Genomic DNA, 12,392 nt, shown 5'->3' on the forward strand with positions numbered 1-12,392 from the left:
TGTCAAGGCAAATGTGAGCTTCAGCAGTGCTGGAAAAGCCTGAGAATTAGCTCTGTCCTTCCACTTCCTCGTTAGCTGTTCAGATGAACAACCGCTTCACGCCCTGCCGAGCAGCTGATTGGCCTTGGAGGGAAGAAGCATCTGAAGCAGCATTAATGTTTCATTCAGAATCATGAGAGCCAGGGAGGAGGGGAGGGGAATTAGGGAATTCAAACCCACAAATCAGCACTGCCTTCTATTTCACCAGGCCCTTTTGTCTTGAGCAGCATCCCTAATCGTCTCCCACACTGGATTTCCTCTCAGAATGGCCTTGCTGACTTTGTGAGATATTTTTGCAAAGGTTGAATTTATCAGTGTACAAAAAGGAATTTGTCGCTCTCTTCCCTTTGTTCTTTTGCTGTCTGTTCTCCTTTCTCTTACCCCAACCAATATCAATACGATGGATGCTGTATAGGAGATAGAGGTGCAAAGAAGCTGTGCAATCCCTACAGACTCTGCTGTTTTCTTTTCTCATTGCTGTTGTGTTAAGCCCTAGTATGTTTAGCATTCCCTTTTTCATTTTCTCAGTAAGCAAAACTGATCAGAAAGCTGTAAAATTAGAGCCTTAAAATGCTATCTCAAAGATATGTGAGCAAATTAAATTTGATAAAGTAGATGTGTAAAGGGGTACAGTGAATTACATGGCAGCAAGAATAGTCAGCTGCATCCAGGAAATATGCATGTCCAATTCTCCAGAGAGTATAAAACATCTAAGGCTGTAAAAGAGGAGAAATTCTTACTTTTCTGTAGCAGCCCCAGAACCCTGCAACATGATTGCACTAAATACACTCGAAGGCCTGCCAAGCATAGCATAACTGATGTTAAAAGAAACATTATCTCAGTGCCTGTGTCCACTGAAGATCTTGGATCCATTGCAAATGTGCCAGGGTTGATAATAGGCAAATGCTGACACTAAATAAAGATTTATTTTTTTTCTTAGGGCAGGAATGAAAAAAAAATATTAGATACAGAGGTGTTGGATAACTAGCCCTCAAGTCACAAGAAGAGCCCCCATTTTTGGAATGTGTCAAGTAGTGCCATTCCCAGGAAGTTACAGCAAAGACGTGCCAGGCCCTTAAGTGTTTCTGAGATAAATATTAATGAGTGTAATAACCCAAACATTGCTTATTATTTTACCTATTAGTTAATCTCTGGGAGAGAAAAGAAAAAAAAAGAAAGAAAAAAAAGAAAAGAAAAAGCTTTTAGTGAGTATTTTCCTGACTCTGCAAATGAATTAATGGAATGATACTGACATGGTTGGTTCAAAGTAATGGAATGACTTAGCCACAGCTAATGAGGACTACAAATACACAAAAGGGTATAGGAGATGTCTGGCTGTAAATCCCTGTGTATCAAATATTGCTCTATAATACATTAATACAAACTTGTCTGAGTCAGTGATGGTTATTAGAGGCAGTAACATGGTTTAGTTGACTGGATAAATGACTAGTTGGAGACTGGAAACTACAGCTCGTTTCTGAGCTGTGCCAGTCTCTTGGTGTGTCATCTTGGAGAAATCTCTCAGTGCCGCTTTTTCTTTGCCCTTTCAGTTGTCTTTTTCACATGCAGTGAAAACTCCAGCTAATCCCCTGCCTGCAATCAGTGGAGAGCAAGGAAAGTCTCAAGTGTGATGTCAGTAAAGCACTGAGCAGAAAACCGCCTAGAAAGCAGCCAAGAGAAAACATTAGGCCCAAGGACTTAGGTGGAAAGTAGTCTTCCTGAATAGGACTCTGTGTATTTTCAGAGTGAACAGACAAGAGCCTGTGTTTTGATGAGACCTCTCAGCACTTTACTCTTATAAATAATAAACAGAATATATTTTCCTCTTGTGTAGGTTAGCAAATAGAAATGTGCCTCTGTTATCAGCCAGGAAGCAATAATTGAGACGCGGAGATTTGACGGAATACACATTCAAATGGGAATAAATAAAAGCATAAGCAGGATTTCAAAAGCTCTGCTTCTGTGCTGGGTTTAATCTGAATGTTTAGATATGGAATTTATTCATGATATCTGTTTGCAGGCTTGGATTTCTGTTTTCAGACTTAAATCCCACCACAGACTCTAGCTTGTATCTGACTATGCAACAGAACTAACAGGGTAACTTGGAGTTATCTTTTGCATATCTCAGCATTTTGTAAAAGCCGCAGATTTTCAAACATTTACTTTCATGGCCTGGGTAGATTTGCAAATGCACATCTCAGCATGCTACTTTTTGAAAGGAAACCTGAAAGGATTAGTATCACAGTAATCCCTTCCATATTATTGTAGCCGAAACACACAATACAAACTATGCTTTGTGGAGGGAGAGGCCTTTTTAACATCCCCTTCTCCAGATTGACCCACCTTGCCCATGTTGGGGATTAAGCAATGTATTTTTACTGTCTCCATTTAAGGATATACATCTGTTTATTAATTTTTGTAGTATACCTGATGGTAAAGTAACTCATATAAAGAACCACCTACCACTTATGTGAAAGTCCTCTAGAGAAACTGTCTCATAGTTCTGTAACACTGCTGAACAACCTGCTGACAGCCAAACTTCCACTAGTCCAGACATTTGGAACAAGCGGCTCTTTGAAGCACACAGTCCTTTTTCCTTCGGCTTCCTTTTCTTTTTCTCTCTTTCTTCCTTGTTGTCAGGTTTTTAAGTGAAAATCTTAGCCTTATGAGCAAAATGTTTTCTGTTTTCTTAAATTTCACATTTTAATCATTCAAAAATGATTCCCTTCCCCTACATTTATCTGATTTTATGCTATTCAGGGGCACAACTTAATGGTACCCTAAATCAGCTTTCAAAACTGGCTAAGACAGAGGCACTAAATCTCATCTCATGACTGTTGTACTACTTTAACTGAAAATTGTCTTTGAGAGGAAAATTTTCAAAGAAACATACGTGAGTGAAACTGATACTGGGAGCTTGATGTACAAGCCCTTCACGTATTTTTTAAAATCCAAGCATTATAGTTTGTGGTTGCATAAAATAGAAAATGGCTTCTTTTTTTCAAATTACTTTTCTGAGGTGGGAACTAGATGATCTTTAAGATCACTTCCAAATCAAACCATTCTGTGATTCTATGATCTTAGTATTATAGTGATGCATTTGAATGGTCTCTTCTTTATTTCATTTATTCTCTTTTGTCTTACTTGAATAATAAAACTATGCTAATGACAATAAATTCACAATTCACAAAAACAGAAAAGTGTGATCAACTTTTCCCTGCAATGCCATACACTGTTGGCAAAAATTAGACATCTACATCATGAAAGGTAATCATCAGGAAATTAGAAAGGCAAAAACAGGTTGCTGTCAGCCCAAGGATGGGAATTAGCATTAATTTAAAGGAAATACATCATCTATGCAATCTATGCAAGAATCTGATTCTAAAGAGATTTAAAATAATGTTTATTAAATATAGTTTTATGCACATTTTTTTTTTTCATAATATGATCAAGCTACAGGAAGTATGATTTTTTATGTTTATTTTTAATTTTATTTTTTGGCCATTTGGGACCATGGTAAGTAGTGGGAAGTGGTGGATGCCTTACCTAACCAAATGTTGAAGAATGCTGCAAAGTTGGTTGTGCCTTCTCTATATCCCATTTGTTTATGTACCCCAACCTGGAGAGACTGGCATATAACACGGAGGCAGCTCCGTGTTATTAAGGCAGCTGGCTACTGCAGAAAGATTATAGTTGAACCAGTCTTTAAAAAAGCTGTGCTGTATACCGTGATGACTATTGTTCTCTGTGCTAAGGTTATTTATCTCTTTTTTATTATTATTATTCATTGCTTGAGTGAACCTAATACATTTGAAATCATGTTTCAGAAGAAGTAAGATACACTGCAACTAGTGGAATTTCACTGCAGAAAAACCCCAAAGGGATTTCTAATCCACTGCTACTAATGTCATCTAATAGTGAGCCAAACTGTATAACACGCTCAGTGCTAGGAATGCTGCTTCATATCCAGACTCATTTGGGTTTAGTTAGTATTGCCTAGTAATTAATTTTTATTCAGTATTTATGCTATCAATGACATCCAGAGGCTGGCCTAAATAGTCTCGAGCCCCTGGCACCAGCAGCAGCATACATAAATGCAGATATTTTGTTCTCTCTCAATAAATGTGTGCTGTAGACTGTAAGTTAAAATACTTGCTAGCAAGTCTTCCCCATAGCTAAACACAAGGCTGAACATGCTGGACATCAGTCAAAGACACAGAGTGACATACAGATTACTAATTGCTATTAATGTTTACAGGATTTAGAATGTCTTAATTGATTTTGGCACTGAAAGTACAGTCTGCTAAATTGCTTGTCACCTCTGTTTTATCCAAGGTCTCATTGAGAATCTCATATGCAATTAACTGTAATTGCTATAGTGTATTTATTCTAAAGTGTACAATACATTATTATTTTGTTATTTGGATCTCAAAAGCAGGGAGTTAATTGCTTAGAAAAACACAATTCAAAACAAGGCGATCTTTGTGGTGAGGTGTTTAGTGTTTTTTTTTTTCAGAGCAGGAAAATATGAAGACTTTAATGTAGTTCATGTTCCAAACTCATAGTCCTCCTGTATTGCAAATCTCACTAACTTCAGGGAGAATAACTTGTGTGTAGAGACGTTGCAGATAACTCAACATTATCAACTTGTGTGGCCCAAGCGAGGAGTCTGATGCACTGCACACCACCATGGCTACAGGACCGAGTGTCCCCACTGTGCAGAGACATTTGGAGCAGTGGCCAGTCCCAGGCATGTGTCAGGTGAGCCTAGAGCTGGGGCTGCGGCGGGGCCGTGTGCTGGAGCCTAGCTGCACCCATGGTCCCAACAGAAGGAAAGCGACTGCAAACACACCCATCAATGGTGTGTCTCGCTTAATTGAGTACTGCTGGAGCCCAGGTAGAAATGTAAGGCAAATCTGCACCAAAAAGAATATTTCTCCTTCCCTATCCCAATGCTAAATTGCTCATGGGGGCACCTCCTGTATAATGTAGGAAGACAAGGGCTATGGATGCTGAAACAAATTGTTCATGCTGTCTATAGGAAGGGGCAATTTTTTTCCTGCATATGGAACTGTACAGCAGCTCTTGAAAGGAATGTATTTTCTCTGCATACTCAATGTTAAAAGACGGAAGAAGCACTGAACCGCATACGTGAATTCATCTGCCAGTTTAGCCTGGCAATATCTTCTATTTAAACAGCCAAAGCTCCAAAATGAACACGGTCTGTCTAGAAACCTCAATAAAAGGAAAAGCTTTGCCAAGAAGCACTCTAGGACAGCAAAACAGTGAAGCCCTTCCTACAGAAAGGAAAGGAATGTGCAAGAATCTCCTTCCCAGGAATGGGGAGCTACATTGTCTCCTGGTACTGCCAAGGATTTGTACCTTGGAGCACAGGTCTGATTTGAGAGTTCAGACTAACAGTACCTGCTCCTTTCACTTCCTAGTGGGGTTGTTCAAGGAACAGCTAATCATAAACATTGGCTTGCCGTCTTTTGTAAAGCAGAAGATACTCTAGTTCCTTGTATTAAGAAACTAGCTGTCCTAATTTTATGGAGAAAATTATTCCAGGAGATAAGACACAGATCTAGCCAAACTCACTTAATTAAAGAAAATGCAAATCCAGTACAGCCAGTCTAGATTCTCTTTCTTCAAGCACCAGTCACAAAATCTCTCCAAGGGTCTGAGTATGACAAATAATGACAATAATGGTACGTATAAAATATTAGAAATATCTTCTATCAAAATGCAGGATGGAAACAGTGATTATTTGCTTCATATTAGTTTCACCTATTGCAAGTGGAAAAACAAACCTAAATATCACGGGTAGATTTTTAGCACAATCAAACATATTGGAGCTTGCTTTTATTTTAGTTAATTATTTTGATATTTTCCATTCAATTAATTATCAGATTAATGTTCTTACATAAATGTGTAAAATAGCATGTTGATAATAAAAGATTACTGCAGAGTTTGCTTTAGAAGCAAACACAGCAAGATTGAAAGGTGCAAAATCCTAAAGTAGAAGAGGCTGCTAACGTCGCTGCAGTTCCATGTACCTGAATGTGCCCTGGGAAGATGGGCTGTACTGCATGGAATATGGCAGACTCCAATCTTTACTGTAGGAATAATGTAGGATTGCTGATGAATACCATTGCTTAGATTTTCTGTTTCAATCTTCCAATATTTATTTTATTTTATTTTATTTTATTTTATTTTATTTTATTTTATTTTATTTTATTTTATTTTATTTTATTTTATTTTATTTTATTTTATTTTTTAATTACAGATGTTGATCATAAACACTTTTTATGGTATTTCAGGCTTCTTGGGATCTATCAAGTATCTTTTATTTTCAGCTTAAGAATTTAGACTAAGCAATCGCTTTATGCTGCAGAATTCCTGACACAGCTTCCCAGTAACCTGTACCACTTTTTTTCTTCAAAATGTGTTCATTTTGTGAGTCGTACACTACATGTGGTGCCAATATGGGTACTGTCTAACAGAAGGCAGGTGCATTTGCAGAGATGACAGCTTTCTCAGAACTCAATTATTTAACTCATTTATAACAAGATTATTTGGAAAAGACATACCATCTGTTTACTGGTCATAATCCCCCTTGTGTGCTAAGCAATGTTTATTAAACTTTGTGCATCCCTTTCTATTTAGTTTCACACTGTTTTACTAGAAGCAACTGGATAATTGCTAGATTCAAAATCAGAAGTGAGAAGATCCTGGTCCCACTTGTCAATTTTTTGACTGATTCACCTAATTTACCTTGGACAACTGTGCTGCTTCTTGGTTTCCATTGCTCATTTGTAAAAAGACATTTCGGTAACTTTGACATTTACAGAATGAGGGGGAAAAGCTATTTAGTGATAAACAGCTTAATCATTGTAATAATTTAACAGCTTTGTTCTACCAGCTACATGGTAATGTGGGTAGAAAAACACTAAAAACAATTCTTCAAATAACCATTAGGGTTTCTAGACAATTTTGTTGCTCTGTTTACATTCCATTAACATGTGTCAGGTCCAGATTTACTCCCAATGGCTTTAACTATGTATGTTCAGAAGCTTAGAGAAAGAAAACACATGCAAAATTCTGATGCTTTCTAGCAAATGTCAAGAACTTGATTAAAAAAAAAAATCTTATCCAACAGCAATGACAAAACTAATACTTAGTTAAAGACAGAAAGCTATTATTTGATATTTTACCTAAGGTTATTTACAGAAAAAGGAAATTTTCCATAAAAACTGAGAAATTAGTTATTTTAATTCACAAAGACATATAATACGACTGCATGCATTCTATAAGCTGAAAGAAATTCAATTACCTATTTCCGCTAATTCTGTCTTTTCTAATAAGGACATGTTAAAAACTGTACACATATGACTTCAGTGCAGCATTCAGAGTACATTCTTAGGACAGTCAAGAGGTTAATAAACTACAAACTTCTTTCAGTTTTCAGTCTAATTTATTTCCCACTTTTTTTTTTTTTTTTTTTTTTGTATAACAGTCAGAATATAGCAATTGATTCATGAGTAAATGACATCAGTGATTCCCCTTGCTCTAGTTAATGTCAAAATCTCATTTTCATCTATTTTTGTACCAACAAGGATTAAAGATTTCTTTTGGGGGAAGAAATGTATGATGTTTAGTGTGCAGTTCCTCTTTGACTAGGATGAGTGTTAAATTCATTTTATGTTTTCCTGATATTTGCATCTATTGAGCTCTTATTATTGCTTCATAAAGAAGTTCAAGAATATTGTATAGTTGTAGACTTTTGTTAAGTGCTTAAGGTTGTAATTCCATTACAAAACAAAGAAGTATTAAGTTGAAAAAATGGGGAAAAAAAAAGTCAACTATTTTCCTCAATAAAATGATACAGGAGAGCACCTAAATAACGTATTTTGGTATTATATGAAAAAACAATCATAAGAGAAGATCCTCCAAAAGTAACACAGTAAAATATCACTTCAGCATTTAATGAACAAACTATTTTTTTTCTTATGTTAAGAATCCATTGTCAATAACAAAAACTACCTTTAAAATACAAATTTTAAATGGGGTTGTTTATATTAGAGAAGAATTGGATCAGCCCGATGTCTAATTAACTTCTTCCCTGAAAAAATACCTGAGCCAACAGCTCTAGCACTAGCCTTAGGTTGAGAAGCAGTACACCTACAGCATAACTCTGAACTGCTTTGAATAAGCTCTGTATCTGTACTGATCCCAGAAACACGAAAAAGTTATTTAGCAATACTGCCTTGTTCTACATTGTATGGCTTTGCATGGTTCTTAAAAAACAAAGAACTCTTTTCCTGATAGTCTGCTTACTGGAGTTTATATCCAGTATACTTGGTGCGGAGTGCCAAAATAAAGGTAGTTATAACTGTCCTCCAGAAAGCTTACTATTGCAAAGCTCTAAAGTCTTTGGGAATTCAGGACATTCAGAATCTGGAGCAGGGGCATTTTAGTGAGATGGTTCTTGCTCTCTGAAAACACTGCTTCAAACAGAAGTATGTACTAATCTTCCAGAGTTTAATCAAGCTTCAGAAAGATAAGATAAATGAATGGTACTGCTAAACAGCAGCAACTCACAATTGGTAAGTGTTTAAAAAACAGTTCCTTACTGTATCTCAGCAGGTGGTACACATCTTGCAGCTAAGGCATGTCCAGGTTAGTCTGCATGGGACATAGCAGTAGTAGTTCAGGAGTTTCGAGTTTCCTTGAGCTGAGACCTGGGGCAAATACAGAAGAATACAGGTATAATTACAGTCTGCACCTTTTTCCTTTTTTCTGCACAGGAGATTTTTTGTATTTCTGAGGTCACTGTGATGTGTCATCAGCGATGACCTTTTCCTACCTGAATGACCACTGAGAACAGTTTGTATTTAGTAGTGTTTTCTCACACAACTCATCACAACTCAGTCAAAAAGGATCAAGGCCACAGAAGAAAACTGTGGTTCCAGTTTTACAGATCTGAGTTGTCGCCGTATCTGTTTTACTCATCAGAATTTAGTAACTCTTCTTAAACACCAAAGCCCTAAAAGCAACATCATTTATTAACCTTCTGTCAGCGGCCACTTTCTATGAATTTAATATACACTTAACTCAGAACCTTAGTTTTCCACTCATGCTGATATATCTTGTGTGTAGGATGTACACCTGAGTGTGTCAGGGGAGAGGGATGGAGTGAGGGAGAAGAGAAAGCAAAGGAGAAGCCTTTGAACATATGAAACAACATAAACTGGTGTGGTTGCCAGCTGCCCAAGGCTGCAGTGTTTGAAAGGGTATGAAAAAGTATGAACTGCTCCCACTCACTACCATTGAGGGAACAAGATCAAAACTTTTGGAATGCTTTTAAAACATTAAGTGCTAATTTTTTAATTGCTGAACATTTTTTAGGTGCATTGAAGTAACATGCTTGTTCACAGTGGTTGATAGTGGTAAATAGGGTTGAACATGCAGTCATGGCTATAAATGACTTTTTGTATAAAACATAAAAGCTTTTGATTCTTCCAGTAACCTTAGAGTCTTGGGTGCTCAAAAGTGGATGTTTCCTTCTTTGTGCCAAAAGACTTACAGTGTTTCTTAAATATCTAAAATAAAATCACTTTCTGCTTTTCTTAGGAGTTAAATGCACTGTGAGGTCCCTTGCAGCTTTTGAAACCTCATGCAAAATTAATGTATTCTGTTAAGTTACAATCAGCATTAATACCCTGAAATCCTGAAGTGTTAGTATCTTGACCTTTATGTCAAGATGAATGAAAATCAAATTAACTTCTGACTGATCAGTCCTTTCTGAAGGATTGTGTTTGTTACACAATGTGCTCCTTTTTCCATGCAGGTGTGAGGGCAAAAACAAGCTGTTTATCCACGAAAGCCAAAGCATCTTAATCTTGACAGCTGCCAGAATGTCTCGCCTTAACGAGCTAGTTATTGATACTGTTCTTGGGCATTTATATATTATCCTAATCTGTTTTTTTAATTTTGTTTTGTTTTTTATCTAGAGAAAACAGCAATGGGTATTTTTGGCAGGAAGGCACAAGGGATGGACAGGGTTAACAATATGTAAGATTATATCTAGCTGCTATCTTTGTCCTTTGTCCCCCATCTGTCCCCCTCAAAAGATTTGTTTTCCCCCTGAATGAGTTCTCAGTAACACCTGACCTGTCAGAGTAACTGATTCATTTACCGGGCCCCTTTGGTTCTGTGGTATGGCCATATTTCTCCAGGTATAACTCTGCCCAGTTTTAGTCAAGAATCTTAGGGGCATGTGAATATATTCATCTTCAACAGTCACTGGCAACAGTTCACATCACCTCTGTGAGCTCACACTGATGTCTAGAATTCAGAGAGCAGCAATCCTGTGGTTACTTCACTGGTTGGACAGTAGATGAATGCTGAAATGCACTGTTCTAAGTTTTTATTTTCCCAATTTTATTTTTGTTTTTAGCTATTGCAACTTTTAAAAATGTTTAGATTAGCAACAGTAGAGAGAGTAAAGCCCAAGTTTATCCATACAGCCAGCTACAGTACAGCACAAGCTGCCTGCCAGCTTACTGATCAGCAAGAAAGCCTCATGTTTGGGCACCTCCTGCATGATCAGAGTAAGAATACCGACAATCCTCTGAAAATAACTGTGGGGCAGAAAGATCACCACCTTCCCTTACCAATGTCAAAAATTCAATGAGTTCATTTCTATAACCCAGTTTGGGTATGCTCGCTGGGACAGCAGGGTAATACTCCAGTGCTTTACTCTCTGTAACAAATAGTGATCAGCGTGGGCCAATAATCCAGGACGGGAGGGTATCTCTCACTACTGCACTGTATGATATTTGCTTTGTTAATCATAATTACAGTATATCAGATTTCCTCACCATAAAACTAGTTAAAGGCAAGAAGAAAAAACCCTTAAGTTGTCCGGTTTCAATTTTACATTCACAACTGAGTAACTACAACATGAAATTGTCTACTTCATAAGAAAACTTCAAAGAGTTGTTTCTAGCAATTCCTTTTTACAGATTTCTTTTAATATAAAGAATGTCTTGCATGAATGTACAATTACACTCAGTGAAGCAGAGATACAGATATGTTCAGTTCTTACTCAAAGCATGCATTCTTAACTATGTGCTTTGGAGAAAAGAAAAAGAAAAAGATATATATATTGATATTTTCCTTTGGATTTATGAAAATTAGGAAAGCTTCCAAGAGCATCTCAACATTAAAGTGATCACTTCCTAGGAATGAAGAAACAGAAGAGCAGCCTGAATGCTAAGTGTTGTTCAAATCTGCTTCTTAATTCTATTCTCTTTGGCCATTACAATTTACAAGCTGTTTCACTTTAGATTTTTCTTGTTTTTCTCCAGTTGCTGCTCTTAATTTCTCTGTTTTCACATCTGTTCTACAGTTTTCTCTTAGAAAATTTGCTGTTTGGAAAGACAGGATTCCAGACAGACTGGATTTCCAGAATTATCCACTAGTAGCAGTCTGTAGACGCCCTAAATTTGTTTCTTTTGTTCTCTGGAGATGAAGATGAGTAAGGATTGAAAATTAATATATTCAGTATATTTCTAATAATAAATTGATAGGAAACGTGATCTAATATTAAATTACTGATTTGTCATTTTTCCAAGTAGTAAATATCCCAGTTGATAAAGTTATCATCATATCCTAATATTTATGGATCAGGCCCAAAATCTTCACTGTATAAAATGGGTATCCTAAGTTTACAAGGAACAACAGATACAATACATTCACAATGATACTCTGAAATGCCTTTTAAAAAGCCAGTGTGAGCATTTCAGTGCATCTGGCTCTTCATCTGAGAGGGATAAATGCTCTCAAAACTGTATTTATTTCCCTTTATGCCAACAACTTCCTGCTAAGAGACAAATCAGGCTAAATAATCAGCTAAAGATGCTAGTGTTTTGTGATATTTTACTTTTCAGGGAGAATAGTGTGTAACAAGTCCAGGACAGTCACTTGACACAAAGTCCTGGCCAGAAGAGTGTGGAGTATTTTGAACTATCTTTCCATTCTACATCCTATGTAAAGATGAGAGTGCAGTAATTCAGGAAAAAAATAAGGACCATCCAAACTTAAAACCAGCTATAAACATCTCATTAGGTTCATGAAGGTCAAGATTAATAATGTTTCCTCTTTACCCATATCAACCTATGCAGACGGCTTTCCTGAAATGCATTGTGATGTGTCAACACTTCTGGCAAGCATTTTATGATCTGCCAGTGTACAGAAATGATGTGAATTTTGGCACTTCCTTAAATACAAAGTGAGGGTTGTAAATATTGAACCACTGTGATGTGCCAAACTCCCATAATATAAGCTTA

At 36.7% G+C, this 12,392-nt stretch overlaps 1 protein-coding gene and 1 long non-coding RNA gene across 7 annotated transcripts in view; one reads left to right on the forward strand and one right to left on the reverse strand.

Moving 5' to 3' along the window:
- The window catches only part of LOC137857922 (uncharacterized), a 236,476-nt gene that overhangs the window by 109,354 nt on the left and 114,730 nt on the right, over positions 1-12,392 (reverse strand). For all 3 annotated transcript variants that reach the window (XR_011097381.1, XR_011097380.1, XR_011097379.1), the window contains exon 4: positions 8,673-8,780. This is a non-coding gene — a long non-coding RNA (uncharacterized lncRNA). The remainder of the gene's footprint in view (positions 1-8,672; positions 8,781-12,392) is intronic.
- The window catches only part of SYT9 (synaptotagmin 9), a 66,217-nt gene that overhangs the window by 12,889 nt on the left and 40,936 nt on the right, over positions 1-12,392 (forward strand). The window lies entirely within an intron of this gene.

Source organism: Anas acuta, chromosome 5 (genome assembly GCF_963932015.1).
Source record: "Anas acuta chromosome 5, bAnaAcu1.1, whole genome shotgun sequence".
Classification (NCBI taxonomy): domain Eukaryota; kingdom Metazoa; phylum Chordata; class Aves; order Anseriformes; family Anatidae; genus Anas; species Anas acuta.